The 24,358-nt window shown below is 43.4% G+C and overlaps 1 long non-coding RNA gene across 1 annotated transcript in view; it reads right to left on the bottom strand.

Moving 5' to 3' along the window:
• LOC111560609 overlaps positions 1 to 24,358 on the bottom strand; it is a 285,719-nt gene that overhangs the window by 8,026 nt on the left and 253,335 nt on the right. The window contains exons 5-7 of the long non-coding RNA XR_002742603.2: positions 7,968 to 8,045; positions 4,971 to 5,028; positions 1,714 to 1,828 (exon numbers count right to left, since the gene is read on the bottom strand). This is a non-coding gene — a long non-coding RNA (uncharacterized LOC111560609). The remainder of the gene's footprint in view (positions 1 to 1,713; positions 1,829 to 4,970; positions 5,029 to 7,967; positions 8,046 to 24,358) is intronic.

Consider the following 24,358-nt stretch of genomic DNA (forward strand, 5'->3'; position numbering starts at 1 on the left):
TCTTACTCTGGCCTGTGGAACCAATGGACTCTCTTCATTAGATCCACATTCATCCATAAACTCCCCAAATTCCTTGCCCTTTTGTCTTTTCCCAAACTAGGGCTTTAACCACAATAAAAACAAACGTGGCCATTTCTTTTCTAAATCAATTCCTAACCCAAATTCCCAGTGTGCTAGAATTCTTCCCCTCCGTGTCATAATTCCAAAAGAATGACATTACTCATTCGATGTTACATTCATTTCCATAATGAGGATGTGTCAAGGGGCAAGACTTTACTTAAAGGGGTGGAGGGAAAGGGCTGCAGTGAGGTCTCTTTGAATGGTGATGACGGCTTTCTCCCTGTCCAGATATGGTCCTTTTTCCCAAGTCAATTAAATAAGCCAATAGAGTCCGGCGCGACTATTTTAGGCTGCTTAGTTTAAAAAAATTCAGTCCAAATTGAATTACAATGCAGTTCAATTAATTTCACCGAAGAACACCATAGGATGGGAAGAGAAAACGGCAATTTCACTTTTTTTTTTTTTGCTGGGTGTAAAGGTATTCTTAAACCCAGTGACATGACGACGTCATCTGATTAAACAATTGTGACTTGGAAATGCCAGGAATTTTCCTTTGTGTGCCTAAATAATGCAAGTTGAATTCAGCAGTGTTCATATAAATACTTTAATTACACTGAAGCTGTAGCAGCAGGGAGTCATGGGAAGTATGTGAAACACTGGATAAACATTTTAAAAAGTAAGGACCATTCAAGGTACACAAAAGACAGGACAGTCACAACAACAGCGGCAACCACAACAAACTAGGGAAGCGGGCAGCTCAGTACTTTTTATGAGCACAGGGCCCAATTGTTTTCCTTTTCTTTTTATTTCCCACCATTGTTTGGGGGTAAAACACCTAAAAAAATGGGCAAGATGAAGCCCAACAAAGCTAAGGGACCTGAAGAATTCTGAGTCGTGTCGTGTGCAAAAAGCCAAAAGAAGCCTGAAAAATAGTCAGTCGGAGAAACTGTGTTGAGTTAGGCTTGGGTGTTAGATCTGAAAACCGAAACAAGGATACACACAATTTCTTTCAGGAAAGCTTTAATAAATGGTGTTTAAATTGGTTTTTTTAATTTTTTTTTAACGTTTCATTCATTTTTGAGACAGAGAGAGAGACAGAGCATGAACGGGGGAGGAGCAGAGAGAGAGGGAGACACAGAATCAGAAGCAGGCTCCAGGCTCTGAGCCATCAGCCCAGAGCCCGACGCGGGGCTCGAACTCACGGACCGCGAGATCGCAAGATCGTGACCTGAGCTGAAGTCGGACGCTTAACCGACTGGGCCACCCGGGCGCCCCAATGGTGTTTAAATGTGATAAAATGCCTTCCCAGCGTGAAATCCCACACAGACCCATATCCACGGCTCACTCTGTTTTCTACATAGTCCTAGCCACCTTCCAAGTTTCCTTCTGAAATTTGTAGCCCCTTAGCATAATGGCATGAAAGTTTAATGTGGTGTCAGCTCCAGTGTTACGACTCACAGCCATTAATTATTGACCAAGCAATTCACGGCTTCATACAAGAAGGAAAATAAATAATGAGAAAGAAATCAGGCCACTTACCTTCAGTGGAACTTAGAGTATGGTTTTGGTTTTTTGCCCTGAGTGTCATGGAGCTCGGAAACCAATCTAAACTGTATCACTGCAAAGGTGATGAATTCTCGCTGGCATATTTACCTTGTTCTTTCCTTGATCTTGCTCTCTGGTCTCTGTCTCTCATTCTTCTTTTTTTTTTTTTTTTTTTTTTTTACTGTTTCATGTTGTATCTATTTGTTAAATGCGGCTTAACTTTCTGAAAATAGATAGAAACCAGATAATTAAAATTACACATCCGCATAGTAAGGAAACCACATTATATATGAAAAAAAATGTTTAAGCATACTTTTCAGGCAATGTCCACATGGGAAAACAGGCAGTGGGGAGAGAAAAGTGTGGGAGAACTGAGCTTTTGGTGGATTCTGGGCACTTTTGGGGCTGGGTTTGTCTCATCAGTCGGTTTTGCTTCTGACCAGATAATCTTTGAACACCAACATTCTGTGACTCAATAAAATGAGGAACTCCCAATAAACAAACACAACTTTATTTTCAGATACTCTCTTTGAGCGTGTGAATTAAAAGAAAAAAAAAAAAAGAATTAGGTGCAGACTGAGGCTTAACTCATGGGTCCTCATAGTGGCTGATCATTACAATCCCTGTAAATTTGTAAAGATAGCACAGGTTTCCAAGCTCAAGTGTGGTAATTTAGAACATTTTGCATTGTGGTCTGGAAATTTGTGTTAAAAAAAAAAAATTAACAAAAATTTCCCAGAGGAATCAGATGAGTGGCCAAAATGATCCAAGTAGATTCCCCTGGTTGGGGATTTTACGGTCATTGTTACAAGGAGAAGTTCTCCATTTGAAATCGTTTATTTTATTTTATTTTAAAAATATTTTTAATATGTATTTATTTTTCAGAGAGAGAGAGAAGCAGAAAGAGGTAGACAGAGGGTCCGAAGCAGGCTCCACGCTGTGAACACAGAGCCCGATGTGGGGCTCGAACTCAGCAACCGTGAGATCATGACTTGAGCTGAAACCAAGAGTTGGATGCTTAACTGACTGAGCCGCCCAGGTGCCCCCATTTGAAACCATTTAAACCAGAGCGACAGAGCCTACATTTTCCATCACTGCACAGTTACTCGATAAAAACTGATGACTCCTGGGGGCGCCTGGGTGGCTCAGTCGGTTGAGCGTCCGACTTCGGCTCAGGTCACGATCGCGCGGTCCGTGAGTTCGAGCCCCGCGTCGGGCTCTGGGCTGATGGCTCAGAGCCTGGAGCCTGCTTCCGATTCTGTGTCTCCCTCTCTCTGCCCCTCCCCCGTTCATGCTCTGTCTCTCTCTGTCTCAAAAATAAATAAATGTTAAAAAGAAAAAAAACAACAAAACTGATGACTCCTGGTATAAGCAAATTCTCATTTGATACAGAGCTGTGTAAGCCTACTTCATATTTTTATGTCTTCCACTCATTGGGTAATTTTTTTCTTCAGGGTCCCTGTCCTACATTTAAAAACACTATATTCTCGCGTTTCTCTCCCCATACACAAAATGAAGGAAACTTTTTTCCCCGTTGGCTTCAAAAAACTGGTTCCAACTCTTCCGTAGAGTCTGTAAACGAATGATACGCTTTCAATTTTCTCTTTTTCTGCTTAACTCAGTCACCGTAAGTTTCTCTTGGGTGCAAACAAGCGAGCACCCATCACAGGCTCGGTAAGGAAAGGTGGCGAACAACCGATGTCTTTCAACATGCTTTGCAGGAGCTGCTACAAATCATCTTCCGGGAATACTTGTGTGTTTTGACAAGTTTGTGTCTGAATTAGGAAAAGTTTCTGAAGGGCAAAAAAATGAACTGCATGCGTGTCTTGCAAAGTGATTTCCTCTTCTTGCTGGGGTGAGCACACATTCCCTGCTGGTTTCACTCCTTGGTTCCACAGCTACCACTCTTGCTTCAAACCACCATAATAATCTCCAAAGAGCTCTCCCGGCTGATCTTCAGTAAATCCTGATCCCATCTCCCACGGGAGACAACCCAAAATGTATATTGTATTATTACACTCCCAAGCTCAAAAGCTTTATAAGGGAAAAATGTCTCCCCCGACCCATCTGAGATTCTCCTGCCGGGGTGGGGTGGGTGGGGGGGGGACGCTTTAAGTCAGATTGCCTAACGATAGATCAACAAGAGAAAGAAAAAAAAAAAAACAAGTTTATAACACGTGGGCATGCTCAGTGATGAATACCCCAAAGGGCTTACCTACCGTTTTAGGCTAACTTAAGTTATCGATTAGGGAAAAGCGATTAGGGGATTCTGGGCTGGGGGGCGCAAGTTACGGGGAAGAGGACCAGGAAAAGTATGATAAACAAGTTTTGTAAGGTTTCTTATGCAAATTGAAGTCTATTGATAAGAGCTATGAAGAGTCCTCCTCTTCAGGGTAAGAGAGAGAATTATCATTATAAATGGAAATTTTCTTTAAAGATGTAAATTTCCTTGGGAAAACTTGTGCTCTGCTTTTAGTGCTTTCCCTGTACTGCTGGTTCGCACTGGACTTCAGCTCAAAGTAACCCATATGCCAAAGAAGCATATTCTGGGCTAGCGTATTTTGGTACTCCACCCTGCTCCTTCCCCTTGCTTTCTGTAACCCTTAGAGGTACACACTCTGTACCACAGTCTATAAACAGTCTATAAAGCCCTCCCTCATCCATTCTGCTACTTCTCTTGCACTATTCTTTCTTCTGGCCCCACGCTCACTCTGTTCCATCACAGTGACCTCCCTGCTGACCCCACAGACACTAAGCCTGGTGTCATCTCAGAGTTGGGCATTTGCTAGTTTCATCCAGTGATTTGTATAACTTTGACCTTGCCCCCCCCCCGGGGGGGGGGCTTAGCCAGTTAAGCGTCCGACTTCAGCTCAGGTCATGATCTCACTGAGCCCCACAGTGAGCTCTCTGCCGTCAGCACAGGGTCTGCTTTGGATCCTCTGTCCCTCTTTCTCACTGCCCCTCTCTGTCTCTCTCTGTCTCTCTCTTCCCTCTTTCTCTCAAAAAATAAAGAAAGAAACTTAAAACAAAAAAACCTTTGACTTGTATTTCCTTCAGGTCTGTGCTGGAATAACTCCATAGTAGTGAAACTTTTCTTAAACATCGTCTTTAAAAACTACCGCAGCCCCTCTCCCTCTACTCCATTTTGCTTTATTTCCCTCCACCGCCCTACACATCATCTGACACATATGCTCATAATTTGCTTGTGTACTTCCTAATTTTCTATCTGTCCCCATTAGAACGTAAGATAAAGGTGTTTCTGTTTTCACTGCGTCATTCTCAGCACCCAGAACATACTCAGGAAGATAGGTCGGGTATGTAAGAAATAATACTTGTTGAATGAATGAATAATTTATCCTACGTACAGCAGAAGTGTCATCAAGGGTATTCATTCATTTGTTGGGTCAAGGACATTCAACTGATCTGTTAAAAAAAAAAAAAAAGCAAAACTTTAGAATAACCAAAAGAAATGACTGCATATCCTTTCCATGGAGTCTTTGGAGATTACAGTTTTTTACAACTCCGTAAAGTAGAAAGTAACTTGCAGAAAATGGATAGTCATGCAAATAGTTCTTAGCTGCCGACATGCATATCAATTTGCAACTGCAAGTTTTAACTTGGCTACTCCACTGTGGGAGAAGCCAGTTTTGTATCTATTTGCCAATCCATTTCAATATTCCCGGTCTATGTGTCTGCCCTTTAGATTCTTTGACGTGTGTTCCTTTTATATTTATATACAGAGCCATGATTTCTCCTCTTTTTGTAACTCGTCCTGTAACAAATTTGGGAATATGTCTTGCGTGATTTTTGTTCTCTTTTTGCCAAAAGCTGATCTTCGGTGTGATTGTTTTTAGAGCCAGCCACTTCACGTCCCTAAGTTTGACTGCTCATCTCTGATGACTAAGTACACTAATATCTGGGAAGTAAACGTCATTCCAGAAAGGAGACATGGGAACAACAGATTGAGAGGCCAGGGCGGGTAAAAATATGGGAGTATACTGGGTATAAAACTCTAGAAAACGAGAGAAGACATTGCTTTAGAAGTGGGCATTCCTTTGTTGATTAGGAAACAGTTACTTGCGGGGTGCCTGGCTGGCTCAGTCCGTTAAGCATCCGACTTTGGCTCAGGTCGCGATCTCACAGTTCGTGTGTTCGAGTCCCACATTGGGCTCTGTGCTGACAGCTCAGAGAACAGAGTGTGCTTCAGATTCTTTGTCTCCCTCTCTCTCTGTCCCTCCCCCACTCACGCTCTGTCTCTCAAAAATGAATAAATGTTAAAAAAAAAAAAAGGAAACGGTTACTTTCATTTGTGGATTAGGAACTGGTTCCTTTTTTTTTTTTTTTTAATGTTTATTTATTTTTGACAGAGAAACAGAGCATGAGTGGGGAAGAGGCAGAGAGAGAGGAAGACACAGAATGTGAAGCAGGCTCCAGGCTCCGAGCTGTCAGCACAGAGCCTGAGGCAGGGCTCAAACTCACAGAAAGAGAGAGATCATGACCTGAGCCAAAGTCAGATGCTCAACTGACTGAGTCGCCCAGGTGCCCTAGGAACTGGTTACTTTCTTAAGACACATCTCACGGCAGAGGCCAGGAGCGCTGATGCTGAATGAGAACTCTCAAAGAAAATCTTCATAATTAGGGGCACTTTTCATGATCACAAGTACTGATTCAACTACTGGAATTAGTCAAAGAACGATACAGTCACATCTCAAGAAAGTCAAATACAAAGGTAAAAAAAAATGGGCAAACAATGTTTTGCGGGACAAACAGGTTTCGGTTTGGGGAGTGACGGGAAGCAAACGGATACTGTTGTCCTCGTTGTGCACTAAAGCTAATGGGGGCGGGTGTGGGTGTGCCTACTCATAAGACTCACGCGCACACACTCCAGTGAGGCCTCCCACTTTTTCAAAGATCCCCTCTCTGAGATCTGGCATCACAAATGCCTTCATGGGGCTGGAATTCACGACAAGGCACGCGGCTCTCGAGAAATATTAAGAACTCAGAATATCCAGGGAGAAGGTGATAATCCCCACATCCGAGAAATCAGCCAAATTCCTTGACACTGACCGTAGTAGTCACTGGTGCTAAACTGAAATACCACCACTGGCCATGAAGAACAGAGGTAAGCAGCAGTCCTGAGGGCAGAGCGCAACCCCAAAGCCTGGTGGCCACAGCAGGGCCTTAGACGGACAATAGATCCATAATGGCCCTTTGCTCTCCTATTCATTTTCCCTGTAGGTATTTTTTGTCCCTCTGTGGTGAGAAGGAACAGGCTAACTTGGGACTCTAGGGCGGGAGGGGGTGGGGGAAAACAGATTCTTTCCTTGTGGCTTCGAGAAAAATGCGGCTACGGCAGCTGTTATTTCTATGAAGACATCCAGTAGATAAAAGAATCAAGGGGCCAGGTAAAATAATTTAAGTATAATTGGCGACCAGGTTCTTACAGCCTGGAAAAGGGGGGAAACTGATTTGTTACTGAGGACCTAGGTCAAAGTCTTGTGCAGAAACATATGGTGTGTTTTCTTGATAGGTTTCTTGACAGAGCCCTTTAGGGTATAGATTTCTGAGGCTTAAGTTACAAATTTGAGGATTATGTAGACCCAGGCTTGGTGTTAAAAATGATCGATCTGGGGCGCCTGGGTGGCGCAGTCGGTTAAGCGTCCGACTTCAGCCAGGTCACGATCTCGCGGTCCATGAGTTCGAGCCCCGCGTCAGGCTCTGGGCTGATGGCTCAGAGCCTGGAGCCTGTTTCCGATTCTGTGTCTCCCTCTCTCTCTGCCCCTCCGCCGTTCATGCTCTGTCTCTCTCTGTCTCAAAAATAAATAAAACGTTGAAAAAAAAATTAAAAAAAAAAGATCGATCTGAAAAACAAAGCATTCTCCCCAGGCTTATTCTAAGTTTTATTTGCCGGGGAGAGGCCATACAAGTCATAGTAAGTGACAGGTGCTTATTCCAAGGGCCTGGAGTAGAGAAGGTACGGAAACCGTGAGTCTGGGTTTATTAGTTACAGTATCAGATTGCTGTTTATCTTGAAGCTTGTACATACACCTTCAAGAATAAATCCTGTGAGAGGGGCACCTGGGTGGCGCAGTCGGTTAAGCGTCCGACTTCAGGCAGGTCACGATCTCGCGGTCTGTGAGTTCGAGCCCCGCGTCAGGCTCTGGGCTGATGGCTCCGAGCCTGGAGCCTGTTTCCGATTCTGTGTCTCCCTCTCTCTCTGCCCCTCCCCCGTTCATGCTCTGTCTCTCTGTCCCAAAAATAAATAAACGTTGAAAAAAAAAATTAAAAAAAAAAAAAGAATAAATCCTGTGAGAGTAAATTGTTTAGGTCCACATCGGTTTGGGGGTTTGCAACTTACTTACACGTATGTATGACTATAGCATAGTTCATCTGTTCCATAATCCTTTGGGCAGAATCTCTTAAGCCATGCCAGGGCCTAGCTATGTGTGAGAGAAAGAAAGAAAAAGCAAATAAAAATCCACCATGCGAAATGCTCTCAAGAGGGTCACCTTTCCAATCCAGTACCTGCCCCTAGGAAACACCGACACCAAAGGCAAGTTTGTTTATGACTACGGTCCACTGCTCATCTGCACAATTTATTAGCCACATAAAGTAGTTCGCGATTTTGTACTACGGTGGATTTGACAGATGTGTCCACATATCTTACATAATACTTGGGCCGGCTCTATTTAAATTTAAATTTACATATATTAGCCGAGAAGTTTCTAGGCTGGGTATATACCCTGCCCTGTACCTAGAGACTGAGAAACCTAATGTAAACTAACCATCACAGCTCTAGGAAATGTGTTCTTTCCATATTTTCTTTGAGTGACCAGAAAAAAAAAATTACCAGGACTTATATTTAGACACATATCAAACTTCATCTTCTACGTTCAGAAGTGCAGGTTGTAAATGACTCTCTTCTTTCTTTCGTAGAAACTCATATATTTCTACACAGAATTCCCTCAGCTAACTCACGACACTTGACATTAATCACATACACAGATCAACAAAGACTTTGCTTTCATATAGAAACTAATTTGGAACATATTTCTAAATTACTGCTTGTTATCGCAGTCAATTTAATTAGCTAGCTAATGACAATATCTGTTCATAATCAAAATAGCAAAAAAAAAAATACCAAGTTTAGTAATTAGACCATATAATTCCTTAACAACTCAATTTTATAATGGAAAAGTGCAGTGCTTTTAGTCAATTTCCTCCAAAAACTCCTCTATATTCAAAATTAGGAATTCGACAGCGTATTCTTCTGACATTTAAAGCTCAAGATGGAGTGGTTGCGTTAGAAAGCGTGGCTCCCTCCTGGATTGTATGTGAAATTGCCTGTAAGTCACATTACATTCCAAATCCATTTCCCCTCTAACCATTCTGAGGGTATAACATTTACTCTTTGTCACCACTGTTCTTTTCTGTAAGAGACACCAATACGAATTGTAACACAATGAAACGATTAATCTTTGTTGGGCGATTTTAATGATTCTATAATTATAGAAAACTATAGAAAATCATGTTTACCCCTTTATCAACTCAGACACTCGGTGGCATTTCCAGGCTAAGACAAAAAAAAAAAAAAAAGGTGGTGGTGGTGGGGCAATGCGAATCTCTGCGTTCTTGTTTTAAGAATATCATATTAACGAAAATCTATAAACCAAACGTAGATGGTGTCACAAATGCAAACTGACACATGGCTTAACGGGTGGCGGTGCAAAAATCCAGCCGGAAAAGCCCTAAAATAGGCTAATTTCATTTCTCCCAGCTGCCTGCCTTTCAATTCTTTATCTCAGCTATCGGGTTTGAATAAATTTCATCTCCCACACTACACGTAATGAGGAGGCAATGACTTATGAAGCACAGAGACCAAGTTAAGACAGAATTAGAATACAATTTTAATGAGACGGAGCTGGGAAAGTGGAAATGCTACTCATTTGACAGACTTGGCAAAATATCCAATATGATCTCAAATGCTCTTGCCTTTCTCCAAAGGGAACGTCAAATATTAAAATAAAAATTAAAAAAAAAATAGGACTCAGAAGGCTTGGTTAGGGGTAGCTTGTTAATGTGATTATACGCTGAAAATTAGTTATTAGAGAGGTAATCTCAGGATAGAGCAAATGTGTCTTAAAATGTAAGCGCGTGAAGTATAAATACTCCTGTGAAAACAAACAATATGCTTTGGTTTCTCTGGAAGAAAGAAAAACACATTAATATTCCGGTAACACACATCGCTTTGAAATGAGGTCCAGAAATTGTTGAGGAAATGGGGAGTAGACACATATTTTCTTTGTTACTACTTACTTGGAACTCTATAAAATAATGTTACGATATGGCTGTGAGATACACCCAAAATAAGCTGGTGTGAAAACAAGATAAACTCATGCGTGACGTTCTTTTTTAGAGGGTCGATATCCAATGTGAACCTTGCGAACAGGAGAGAGCATCTACGAGAGGTGGTAGGGACTGCCCTGGGGTGTGTCAAGGGAAGGGGTCCCTGGCTAGTAAGAAAGATTTGCACCAAAAAGAAGGCATTTATTTTCACATTTGGAAAAACAAAAAAACAAAAAACCCCCTCCAAGGACATAGGGTATTTGTTCTATGAAAAACTTGGCTGCCTCAAAATAACAGTAACAACTAAAAGTTAAGGACTCCACCCCATCAAGAACAATGTAAAGGGATTTTCAAGAATGTTTTGCCACTCAGCTTATGTCATGGGATGTCCTGTCTTCTTCAGAAACCCTGTCCTCAGCTGGGTCGAGAGGGAGTCTGGGTCACATTGAACCACTCAGCAAGGCTACTCATATTCTGCATTTTAAATCCATTCCCCAAACATCCTCCCAGAGGTAAAAATAGCCTTTGTCTTTTCTCCTCCTGCTCCTACCTACTCCATACTGTTTCTGGCTTTCTTTTAGTGATTACTTCCTGTCGGTTTTTCTAGTGCATAAAACATCTGTGATTTGCTGCAGGCGCTCAATATTTATGCGGAGAGCCTCACAGCAGGTGCCACTTAAAAAAAAAAAAAGGCCCCTTCGAGCCTGAGCACGCTAGTGTTATCCCATGACCTGAGGGTCACACTGCGGGGGGGCTGCACAATGTTTAGTAAAGGAAGGCTCCTTCCATCAACAACTGATAAAACAGTGTTTTGTCTGGTAGACTCAACTTTTTAGGAAAGGATAAGCTAGTGTCTATATTAGTCTTCAAAAATGAATACATGGGCTTTCAAAATTATCTGTGGATATCCTCTTCTGATTTGCGTCCTATAGTAAACAAAGACCAAAAAAAAAAATCTAGAAGTTTTCTAATGCTGATGGATAGTTTCCCTCCAGTGCCCCAAGACTCCCATGCCCCCAATCCACTTCCTTGACTTTGAAGTCTGGGTCCTCTAAAGCTGTGGAATTTCCTGGATAACAAACAATGCTGGGGAAGCTTTGTGGTGAGAAAATAAATTTGATAGCCAGGGGACCTGTAAATGTAGTATGCTTTTAACACCCCATCACTGGGACAAAAAAGGGGTGTGCTACCTTTTCCCGTAAATGTCCCCATTCTTTACACAGCATGTTAGGAATTCAGTTAAAGGGAATTCATGGAGCCAATTGCAGCCTGTGAATCTCTCCAGCTTTCTTCTTGTTGTTGTTTTCCTCATGCTGATTCTGCAACATCACCCACTGGAGTATCTCCTGTAGCCCTTTCAGCCTGGCCCTCTATAGCGACATTCCATATTTGACAGGCTCCCCTTCAGTATACCTATTGTAACTGATTGGGAACACCAGATCCAAAAAATCCAAAGAAAAGTCAAGGCAGTACCAGGAGTTTAATAACTGCTTTCTCGAGTGTAGCCAACAGATCACATTTTGTCACGTCAAAGGTAATCGTTTTGGAGGGCCGGATTAAATCGGTAGAAAAATTCTGTAATACAGACGATATAATATACGACGTTATGCATGAAATAGTCCAAAACTGGAAGGCGAATTTCTGCTTCATGGGACAGATGAAAGAATCAACCTTCAATTGTCCAGCATGCTAGACATACGCACAAGGAGAGGTAACACTGTCAGCTTATGCCCATTCAAGATGCTTGAAGAAATTGCGACAATCACGAATAACAGAGTTTGATTCCACAGCCCCACTCCGGCCTACCTTCTCCGCCTGCCACCTCCACATACACATCTGGTTCCTAATTGAGGACCAAACCGAGTCTTCAATAACCGAATATAAAATACTCTGGATCCGTCACTTGGCCAGTGGGTTTTGTAAGGCAAAAATTACGGCGCTAGGTACTGTCGAACTCCCTTCAGTTTTTAGGAATCTTGCCCACAAAAGACGGAGGCGGACCTGAGACAGAGCCTGGGGCTTGGTGGACAGCGCATTGCCCTTGTCACGCTCCGTGCCCTTGGTTGCAGATACTGTATCCCAATCACACTTTCTCTACCAACTGCTTCCTCCATTTTGGTTTTTAATTTTTTTCCCCAGGGAAACTACAAATATACCTCCATTGTGGCAGCTCCTGACCATACTTATTACCGGTCAGTATTTCCCCCGAGACGGGTGGCCTCTTCAGGGCAAGGGCTCGACCTTGTTCCGATTCCTGTGTCCAAGGATTTCTGTATTGATGGTCAGGTGTTAAAAGGATGACTACTGGCCTAGTGGCTAATCGTAGTGACTCAGGCCACTGAGCAGTAGACAGGTGCTTAAGAAGCCGGACTTGGATTCAGGGACGGGGACCACAGAGTCCTAGTGTGTGAGAATCATCCTTCCGTATGTGAGCAGGCAAGAAAAACTAGGTATGCCTCCGCCCCTCAATTTCACCTTGGACTTTCCACGATGACACGGCAGAGAGATTAGGGTGGGACTGAATCAGACGAGGTAGGAAGTCCATTCCTAGTGGTATCGGGACTCTCCAGGCAAAATGGGGCCAATTCCTTAATCTCTCAGACTCAACTTCTCCCTTTAGAACTACTGGGATAACAGCAGCTGCCTCCCGGGATTAAATGAATTATCACGCGTGAAGCACCTAGGGCAGGCTCGACAAATCTTACTGCCTTCTCCTTTACTTTCACCCAAAAAGTTTCTTGTCCCTGCTGCACGTGTGATATTTAGAAACTCGGTGTTGTCCGTGTCTAAGCAACGACAGAGTCAAGGATTAATAAGCCTTGTACTGTTTTTTACAGGCTCCCCAGCCACACATCTCATGGTGAGAGGTTTTTCTGAGAGGCGATTTCTGATATTTTTCATGAATCAAAACTATCCAAGGAGTCAAAGGCAGTGACGACCTTTGCTTTTTGTGTTCCTCGATCCCTACTGGTGCTTCCTATAACTTAAAGCTGGCTTTTGACAGGTACACAACGCATCCCACCTAGCCCATCTTCCTAGCCCTAGAGAGGGCTTCTCTTGATTCTGTTAGAAAAATTTGCAAAACATTTAATTGTAGTAAAAACCACAGAACATAAAATTTACCATCTGGACCATTTTAAGTACAGTAAAACCTTGGTTGGCGAGCAAAATCCGCACCAGAAACAAGCTTGTAATCCAAAGCACTTGTATGTCAGAGCGAAGTTCAAGAACCAGGGGCTCAGTTGTGATCACGTGACATTCAGCGTCACGTGCTACTCGTACTGTAAGACATGGCTCATTTATCAAGTTAAAATTCATTAGGAAATGCTTGCTTGACTACTGGCAGAACAAGTTACTCCGAATCCAAGGTTTAACTGTAGATAGTTCAATGGTATTAAGTACCCTCACAGTGTTGTGTAATGGATCCCCAGAGCTTGATTTTCACCTTGCAAAAATGAAATTCTCTACCCTTAAAGAGCGACTCTCCATCTCCCCCTCCCCTGACACCTTGTTGGTAATTGTCGGTTTGGGTCTAGTTTCCTATGTGGTGATATAGAAACATGTATCTTATAATTATCAGAGTCTCTTTACAAAATAGCTAGTTTTTTGTCGATAAAACACCTATGTTCATAAATGTGCTTTTGAAAATGCTCACTTTCGGCTACACATAGCTTTAGTCATCATTGCACCAATGAGTGCGGATCTTCAAAGCTCATCCTCCCCAGTAAGACGCCAGATGAATACGTTTGTGAGCTTCGGCTCTGATTTGGTTGAGAATGGATGGTGATATCACGTGCTGGGATGGGGGTCCTGGAAGATGGTGATTATGTGGGAGACGACCAGATTACACACTCTTCAGCCAGGCAGGCTTATTTTCTCTGAATAAGCTACAACCCGGAACACAACTGCTAAATAAGCACCACAGTGAAACCACAGAATTTGAAAAAAGAAATTAACAACAAGGCAGGAGAATTTCTACTTCCAATCCTTGGTCCGTAGTATGTGTGACCAAGAATCCACCTCCATTTTCAGACTTCTCTGCTAGTTGATTTCAGCTAGAAATGTAAATCCTAATATTACATCTGCCTAGCATTGCCATTTTTTTTTTTTTTTTTTTGCCTAAACGGTCACTCTATGTTTTCTTTCATCTTCATTTCCCACGTATACATAAGACGCTTTTTCAACATTAAAAATATGATCTTGGAAGAGGTTCCATGATGAGCTATCCTGAAAATAAAAAATTAAAAAGAAAGAAAGAAAGAAAGAAAGAAAGAAAAAGAAATATCATGACATTTATGGGGAAAGAATAGCAATTCCATCACAGGAGCACATTTCTCTTTACAAATAAAATAAAATAAAATAAAATAAAATAAAATAAAATAAAATAAAATAAAATAAAATAAAATAAAATAAAATAAAATAAAGACAAAACAAAAACCCCACTCGTCTATTCTTACTGATGCATTTTGCCACGACCTGCATAACTAAGATGTCCCGAAGTTCAACAAGATGCCGGGTTTTAAAACCACAATAGAAAACGGGATCCACTGTTGTGTTTCTTCAAGTCAAATCATGCTGACAAGCAGAGGTCGCGTGAGGTCAAGCCCCCAAATGTCCCCCTGTCCCTTAGGAGGCTGGGAGGTTATTCATATGTTTCGTCAAGGAGGGTTCGTGGATGAGGCGGTCTTCCTCGGCACCGAAATGAAAGGTGCACTCCACGGCGCTCCCTGAAAGAGACAGGCGGCTTGCACAGAGTTGGCCGAGGATCCACTCTGCCGGCCCCTTCTCTCTGTGAGCTCCTGATGGAAGCGCCCTGGGATCCAGGGTTTCAGAGAGACCTTGGAAGTGGCAAAGCAGGACCCCGCGCTCAGAACTGACACCACCAGCTGAGGAGAAGCAGCAGCAGCTTCTTCGAGAACGCTCACCGCCTCGAACGTCAAGGACGAAAAGAAAAGCGTGGGCGGGGGTTGGGGGGTCGGGGGGCTTTCATGCGATCCACAGACCCGAACCCGAATTACAATGCCGTGGAAGCAGAGGTTTTCTTGACCCACCGCACGGAAGACGAGCCAATGGTCATGACGGACAAAATAAGTAATTGGAAACGGATTGGAGCGAGCCTCATCAATACGATTGGATTTTATTTGGCTTGTTACATTAATTAGAAAAATCTGTACAGCACTGCTTGGCCTGCTAGGTGTAAGGAGATTCCAGAGAGCCCTAAATTATACACAAACCATTAGCCTGAGCTCCAAGTTAGAGTTGAAAGGCCTTTGTTAACTAACCAGAATGAAAGGCGGTCATTTCTCCCCTGGGAGAATTGCTTGTTTCTTTATTTTTCTTAGCTTTTAAACACTTCTAACCATATTTTCCTCTCTTCTGCTAAGCCCCGTCATGAACAAAAATGTGTCTAGGGCAGCTTTTTGTTTTGTTTTGCGGCAAAACTGTTGATACGCCCATTGGTGTCCCGTGGAGACTTTCACTCAGACAAGCATCATAGTTGGGAGCTGACCTACCCAATGGTGCCCGAGTTGGGTCCTTGAACATCAAGAGGCCGTAAGGGCTGACCATGAGGGAGCCGTCTGCCCATGGGGCTGACCATGAGGGAGCCGTCTGCCCTTGCACAGGCTCCGCTGTGCCCAGAGGCACTAGATCAGGGTTATGAAGAGTGTGCCGTGCAGTGCTAAGCCGTTAACGGAACAACAGTGTTCCATCCCTACCAGAGGACCATGCGGGGGACAGCATATTATCCTTAGCCATTAAGCCCAGTCACGAAGAGATGGCTTCCAGTGGGCTCCAAGATAAGGTGGGGAAGACTTTGCTGAAATGCAGACCCAGCTGCATTTGAAAAATCTGTCTCGCGGGGCGCCTGGGTGGCTCAGTCGGTTGAGAGTCCGACTTCGGCTCAGGTCACTATCTCGCGGTCTGTGAGTTCGAGCCCTGAGTCGGGCTCTGGGCTGATGGCTCGGAGCCTGGAGCCTGTTTCCGATTCTGTGTCTCCCTCTCTCTCTGCCCCTCCCCTGTTCATGCTCTGTCTCTCTCTGTCCCAAAAATGAATAAACGTTTAAAAAAAAGAAAAAAAAAAAAAAGAAAATCTGTCTCGCGAAATTCAGTGCACTCTGGACATTCCTCCCTAGATGCCGGTTGGTCAGTTAGACAGTATTTACTTAGGCACATGCGGCCGAGGAGATAAATTTCCAAACACTCCGTTGTTTCAATAAAGATAAGTGGCAAAGCTGGTGATGTTACAATCAGGGACCTGTCTGCAGGACAATGTCGAAGGAGGCAGCATATTATGGACAACGTTTACACTATTTGTGAACATAGGGGAGTTTCTATGGTGAAGAGATGAACTCACATTTTCACTGACCCACATAGTAGTTCTTTTATTTGGGTGTTTTTTGTTTTTTTTTTTTTTTTTATGCCACGAACCTTCCAGAAAGCTGGGATGTCATCATGTGCACCTCTGCCTCTGAGCCTCTGATGATTCTCGTCATCGTGGAAGGATTGGGCTCTGCCCTCTTGCTTCTGATTTGCTGGCAATAGACCTTCAGCTAACAGTATATCTGCTCAGCCGAAGATGGAGTGCTAATCTAGAGGGACTCGAAATGGCTCTGTCATTTTCTAGATGACAGCTCCTATTTTCCACTGGCTTCTGGCCCATGTGCTATCATCCATCTCTGTCAAGAAGACACTTGCTTATCTGGTTGCTAGAAATGCTTTTGTTAAAAACACGTAACTGCAGTTCATCAGTCTTGTGAGCAAGTTGTTGATTTTGCTAAACTAAGTTTAAACTCTGCTGTGGTTTTGTGATATGACATCTATTTTTATTAGATATTGTCATGATTATTTATAGTGTCTTAGAAGCACACTAGGGTTTACAAAAACGCGAGTTAATCAGCCAGTCGAGTGGTGTAAAACGAAACTTTCAGGACTATGGGGTACACATATTAACATCATTCGTCATTTTCTGGCAACTCTAAATTAAGAAGTTACTTACTGAGAAGGGAGGGAAGTTGAATCAGGACTATAAGAAAAACAAAACTTAACATAAATAATGTATGTTTCACAACAAACGATGGTAAGCGTTAAACGCTTTATTATAAAAAGCGGTCGTGTAATTATAACACATGAAATACTATCAACTACCAAAGAAGAGCATTGATTAGCTTGTAAGAAAGAACATGGTTATGCCAACCGGAAAATATTCATTTTGCTCATATTCTTTTGGTTTTGACCGGTGTGCTCATGCCCTTCTCGTTCCGTTACGACTTGACCACTCACACCTTGGGCAAACCCCGCGTAATGGGTCCAAACCAGCCCTAACCTTCCAGGGAGCTTCTGACGAGTTCACCTCTAGCACCGTCGGCTAAAACTGGTTCAAACCCTCCTATCATATGTTAATTCCCAGCCAGTGAGGTTGCTAACAGAGTCGGAGGCGAGGGCATGCCACGTCATCTTTAAAGGGTGACGCCCAGATGGCAAAATCCAGTGCTGTTTCTGGCGGGCCTTTGTCATGCCTGCCGGTCTGAACTACACCCTCTTTGTCTTCTCTCCCCTCCCTTCAGGCAAACGCAGACTCCTGGCCCTTCCCACCAGCTGCTGGAGGTCCGCCATGTGGCCTTATTAATGGGCACGGATGGAGAGGCCAAGAGGAGTCAGGGGATGTCTCTGTGTCTGCTGTCTACTTTCTCTCAGCCTTTTAAAACTGAGTGGCTATGACAATCACTGGAGAAAGGATAGGCAAGAGCTGGCGGTCGATTTGCTGCCCACCAGATGCTTTTGCCTCGCACAGGACAGATGAGGCCAAGGCCTGAGGCCAGCACCAACGGAACTCTCCTGAGATGTTCTCATCGTGGACGGGAAGTCGTGAAGCAGCTCCTGGGTGTGGAAACAGCCCTGGAGCCCTATCCTTGCATCCATTTCCCTCAGTTTTCCCTCGGTCAGACTGATGACACAGACTCTCAAGAAGAGATATGGGCCTGACCATTGTTACTATCAGGGAGATAGCGGAGTAACACTAGTCATGTAAATAAAATGACAGACACGATCACAATGACTAAGCAGAGTGAGTAGGCATCGCTCATAAACAGAAGCGCTGCGTTTCCTGAAAGGAAGAAGAGCATCAAAAAATGAAAAGAGAGAAATGGAAAGTCTTGGATTTATTTTCTTTGTGGCATAATAGAAATATGTCGGAAACAGATTGGTCTTCCCAACAGGGCAATGGTATAAATTTTACGACAAGGAATTCTATTTCTGAAAAGAAAAAGAAATGAAATTTAATAAAGAGCTTCCAATTATTTACATTGACATCCGAAGAGTTGTAAATGAAGAGGGGAAAAAAGGTTTGAGATGAAGGTAGGTTATTCTTTCAAGAACTCATTGCATTGTTTTGAAAACCGAATGTTATGTTGATTATTTTGCAACTTATGAGCACCTGTAGCCATTGATATTTTTTAAAAATATCATGTGTCTCTTTTCTCCCTGCATCTCGGATTCCATTAAAAAGGGATGAAATAAGGGCTCTTGGGTGGCTCAGTCAGTAGAGCATGTGACTCTTGATCTTGGAGTTGTGAGTTCAAGCCCCACATTGGGGGTGGAGCCTACTTAAAAAAGCGGATGAGGGGCACCTGGGTGGCTGAGTCAGCTCAACGTCTGACTCTTGACTTCAGCTCAGGTCACACTCTCACAGTTTGTAGGATCCAGTCCCCCACTGGGCTCTGTGCTGAGTGTGGAGCCTACTTGGGATTCTCTCTCTCTCTTTCCCTCTCTCTCTACCCCTCGCCCACTCATCCTCTCTCTCTCTCTCACTCTCCGCAAATAAACATTTAAAAAAATGGATGAAATAATTCATATAAAGCAGAACAAAACCCAATAAAAAGTGTATGAAATTCAGCTGTAGTAATGCGAATAATACTTTTAAACAATGAGTGCTTTGGAAATATACTAATCCTATTTGACTTTTTTTTTTTAATTTAAAAACAAATTTTTTTTTTAACGTTTATTTATTTTTGAGATAGAGAGAGAGACAGAGCATGAATGGGGGAGGGTCAGAGAGAGGGAGACACAGAATCCGAAACAGGCTCCAGGCTCTGAGCTGTCAGCACAGAGCCTGACGCGGGGCTCGAACTCACAAACCGCGAGATCATGACCTGGGCCGAAGTCGGCTGCCCAACCGACTGAGCCACCCAGGCGCCCCATATTTGACTTTTTTTAATGTCATTTCTTCGGCTACCTTACCTATTGATAAAAAATTAAATGCCTATGAAATTGTGACAGGTATGCCTTAGATTTTCAGAGTGGTATAGGTCAATACTTTCACTTAAAAAAACCACCTTGCAATATATGTCCTTATGCGGGGACAATAACGATGTATTGTATCAGATGAAGAAAGATCTTTAATATCTGTAGATGAGGGCTAATGCTTAGAATATGTCAAAAGTGTTAGCAGTAGCATGACAACTGTATTCTGAGAACGGAATCGGAGGAAATGCTACTAATCTGGGGGGAGAAGAGATTGGGGAAATAAATGATTTCCTAACAGTGAGTTAAGAAACACTGCTTACTAAGGCATTTTTATTCGTTTATTTGAAGCACCCACATGGGATCATTTCTAGAGACCAGCTTTTGCAGGGGTCTTGACACAGAGCTACATTCTCCCCTATGGAAGCAAAGTAGTATGGAAGTGAATGAGTCTACATGCATAGGGTGCACAGAGAGCAAAACTGAGAGCTGGAAGGGAGATTGTAGGACTTACGGTTCAATCTACAGAGAAAACTAAACCAAAGCCACCCTAGCACAAGCGAGTTGACAAGTTCAAGGCCGTGCTGAACCCAGGATGGGTCTCCTCCCTCTGAGCCACATCCATGTCTTTTCTTTTTAAAATAATAAAGAAAAAGGTCTTATCAAGCAAAATAGTATGCCTTATGAAGTCTAATAGTTTGTACCTCGAATATGCAGTATCATTTGAAAAATAGAGAAATATCAAATAACAGCGGTGCCTGGGTAGCTCAGTCAGTTGAGCGTCTGACTCTTTTTTTTTTTTTTTAATTTTTTTTTCAACGTTTTTTATTTATTTTTGGGACAGAGAGAGACAGAGCATGAACAGGGAGGGGCAGAGAGAGAGGGAGACACAGAATTGGAAACAGGCTCCAGGCTCTGAGCCATCAGCCCAGAGCCCGACGCGGGGCTCGAACTCACGGACCGCGAGATCGTGACCTGGCTGAAGTCGGACGCTTAACCGACTGCGCCACCCAGGTGCCCCGAGCGTCTGACTCTTTTAAAAAATTTTTTTTTCATGTTTTATTTATTTTTGAGAGAGGGTCAGCTTGATCAGGGAGGGACAGAGAGAGAGGGAGACACAGAATCCAAAGACAGGCTCCAGGCTCTGAGTTAGCTATCAACACAGAGCCCAACGCGGGGCTTGAACTCACAGACTGTGAGATCATGACCTGAGCCAAATGACCTAAACCGAAGTCAGATGCTTAAGTGACTGAGCCACCCAGTGGCCTGCGTCTGACCCTTGATTTCAGCTCAGGTCATGATCTCACGGGTTGTGGGTCCGAGCCCTGCACTGGGCTCTGAGCTGACAATGTGGAGCCTGCTTGAGATCCTCTCTCTCCATCCCTCTCCGTCTCTCTCAAAAATAAATAAATAAACTTAAAAAAAATAAAGTTTAAAAATGAAAGAAAAAAAGAAGCATCAACTAACAAAAAAGCAGTACAAAAATGTTTAGTGTGACGTTCATGTAAAATACAAGTTGAAGCCATCCTACCTAGAAATGTAAAGGACTAGGGGGAAATGAACGAACAAGACCCAGATATGAGATGGGAGGGGGGTATAAACACCATTTGTTTTCATTATTTTGGGTTCTACCGTATCAAATAAGATGCAGCAGACACAACAGGCTGACAAAGTGCCATTGAACATCAATGTCATCTGCTAGCAATGTGTCTAACAAGGGCTTTGCAGTCTAATTTTCCTCTGTGTAACTGGAGCCATACTTGCCTGCCAGAGCCATGGTGACAGTCCCACATCAGGTGACATCTGGTGACATCCCACAGGATGGGCCCTGCAGCCAGCACCTCCCAGCCTCGGTGGCTTTGTGGTTCTACTTTATCCCAGAAGGACCACACAGCCACAGGCCTCCAGGAAATTAATCACAGGGCATTGCTTACTTTAGGAAAATCATATCTTCATCTCCTTATATCATCCCAGACATCAACAGCACTGGGCGTAACCTCAGTATTAAAAAGCTGTACTAAAAATATTTCTTGAGCTCAGTTGCCCTGAGATTTTATTTGTTGGAGTTCCTGTTCCTTTCTCTGCAGATAGGAGGTGTCCTAGCTGGGAAGTATTCTTATCCAACCCATCTTGTATTGTGTCTTCTCTCTATATCCAAGAGGCACCAGATGCCTATTGTGCAATTAGGAATTGACTGCCCCTCTTCCCAGATGATACCAATCGGGACCGTAGCAAGTAATGGAGAGGGGCATGAAGTCAGCGGGGATGGTTTTGTGAGGGTGAGCACTTCAGATTTTGAACTTTCAGGGTTTTGAGAATATATCGTTTAGTGTAAGTTTCAGCCTCAGTTGATCTTGGTTCTAGCCAACACTAAGGTACTTAGTTGCCTTGGTACATAGCGGCTAGCATTTTAATTATTACTACCTTTATTCTCATTTGATTTAAGTGTGTCTGGAGGGGCAGGTCCCCCAGATCTTCGAAGGAAAATTCTGATCCCATTACTTCTGCTGGATACCGCCCGTCCTCTGTTGCCTCCACACGTACACGATTCTGCCCCCAGGGGGCCTCTTCCTGACACAGTGGCTACCCATTCCTCTGTGTGCCATTCTTTGCAATTATTTACCTTGTATATGCCCTAGATGTATGTTCCTGGGTATGGAGACATCCAGCCCTGTTCTCACAATGGCTGAAGATGAAGCATCCTTCCCAAGCAGTGCAGTTATAATCCTAGGCTCTGAATCAACATCAGGTGTGGTGTGAATGACACACTTCATTGTTATCCCCAATTTGGTCTCATGAGGTGCCCAATTGACCACACTCGCTACTTTGCAAACAGTTACTTCTTCTATCTACTTATTAAAGCGTAGGCAATCCCATGGAAAATAATAATTATAATAATTTTTGATGATTTCCATGAAATTACATTTGACTGTTGAAAACTTCTTATACACTTCAGTTTGATCTTGGCAGTGAACGTTATACTGTGGTCAGGAAATGCTCAGAAGTGTCTGGAATTTTCTGGAATTTTGGTCTATAGCTTTTGGGAATGCACATTTTCGGTGTGTTTTGAAGTACAAGTGTTTTGCATATCTTGAGGTCAAGGATTTTCATAAATACTCAAGTAATTTCATTAAGACATACACATTAGAGCCCACTGCCTTTTGTCCTTTTCACAACGTATAGATGTTTTAATCTACCCAATTCAAATATATTTTGGGTATGCCTCAAAAATGTGAGCAGTCTCGTCATCAGAAATGTGAACCATACACAGAACTGACATTCAACTTTGTCTTTTTCTTCTTTTTTTTTTTTTTATTTATTTTTGGGACAGAGAGAGACAGAGCATGAACGGGGGAGGGGCAGAGAGAGAGGGAGACACAGAATCGGAAACAGGCTCCAGGCTCTGAGCCATCAGCCCAGAGCCCGACGCGGGGCTCGAACTCACGGACCGCGAGATCGTGACCTGGCTGAAGTCGGACGCTTAGCCGACTGCGCCACCCAGGCGCCCCCTGACATTCAACTTTGAAGGACTAGCAAACTCATTGCATAATCAACTGGGTGAGATGAGTACAGTGAAATAGACGCTTCAGCTAAATCTACAACTAAACATGAGCCCAAAACTTCAAAACAGAGTCTGAAAGACTGCTGAAATTTCCCCCGTAACTTTGCTGTACATTGTAAGCGGGTAACGGAAAACAGGTATTTGGAAAACCTGCAGTTTGGCGAATTTTTCTTTTGGCCAATAGGCTCTCAGCAAACTGACCTTGTTTACAGTGATTTTTGGTAAACTGGCTTCTGAAAAATAAGCTTTTGGTAAATGAGTAAACTTGGAAAAGTTGACAAATTGGTCTTTTGGTCAACTGACTTTGAGAAATTGATTTTCAGGGAATTGGTTCTTTCACAATCCCCCAGAAATAAATGATGAATGGGACAAGAACAAGATCGCACATGGTAATACCAATTAGGGGTCTAGTAAGACATCAATGTATTTTTTTGGGCCTCGAGTCAAGGAGTTATGATTATAGACTGAATGTGAGGACAAGAGTATTAAGTACGTGGTGGGGAACCACAGGGAGGACACAGGTTGAGATGGGCCTGCAAGCGCCTCTTTCCTGAGGTGAGAGAGAGGGGTCCCACCCAGGCCAACAGGTCCAAGGGTTGGCTGTGTTGTAAAGATGACACCAGAGATGCCAATCCTGATGAGATTACCGACACACAGGAGCAAAGATGGAGACATATGGGAGAGATGTAGTAAGAACAACCCTGCCTGGGGCCCACGAGAGAGACTGAATTTCACAGAGGACCACTATACCAACGCCTAGCGTTGGGGGCCACAATCCATTCTGATTGAACCCACAGATAATAGCAGCTGCAGCTAATCAGGGAGAAGAGAGTACTCCAGCCTGGCTTAGCAAGGAGGTGTTTATGCCTTTCCCTTTTCTTCCTTCCCTCCTTGGCTGAGTCTGTGACGAAAACGAAGACCCGGATGCTTCCACATCTGCCACCCCTTCTCCAGACTGCTGGAACCACAGGTTCCACGTAGCAGTGAAGGCAGGGAGGTGATCGTCTCTGCGTGCAGTGGGACACTGGAGTTTTAGGAAAAAACAGACCTGACCTTTACAAAGAAAATGACACAAGGGGCGCCTGGGTGGCCCAGTCAGTTAAGCGTCCAACTCTCGATTTCGGCTCAGGTCACGATCTCCTACTTCCTGGGATGGGTCCCTAAGACGGGCTCTGCGCTGACAGCGTGGAGCCTGCTTGGGATTCTCTCTCTCTCCCTCTCTCTGTCCCTTCCCAGCTTGCGTGCACATGCTCGCTCTCTCTCAGAAAAAAACATGAAAAAAAAAGACACTATTATTTATAAGTAAAATTCAAGCAATTTAGAGGAACCCGATCTAGAAAGGAAATTTTCAACATAGCCTGGGGGGGGGGGGGAGGGGAAGTTACTAGAAAAAAATAAGACCCTGTCAGGTTTAAACTTCAATGATTTGGACTCCTCACTAGGCAGATTATGAAAGTCCATAGAATCAATCAGCTGAATGAAAGTGTTTCCAAGGGGATGGAGAAGACGGACGGAGTTTAGGGGAAATTTGAGGGAAAGGGTTTACAAGGTTCGGCAATAGAGTGGGTACGGAAAGGAAGAGCAGAGGACGACTTGTAGGGTTCC

The sequence above is a fragment of the Felis catus genome, chromosome A1 (assembly GCF_018350175.1).
Source record: "Felis catus isolate Fca126 chromosome A1, F.catus_Fca126_mat1.0, whole genome shotgun sequence".
NCBI lineage: Eukaryota > Metazoa > Chordata > Mammalia > Carnivora > Felidae > Felis > Felis catus.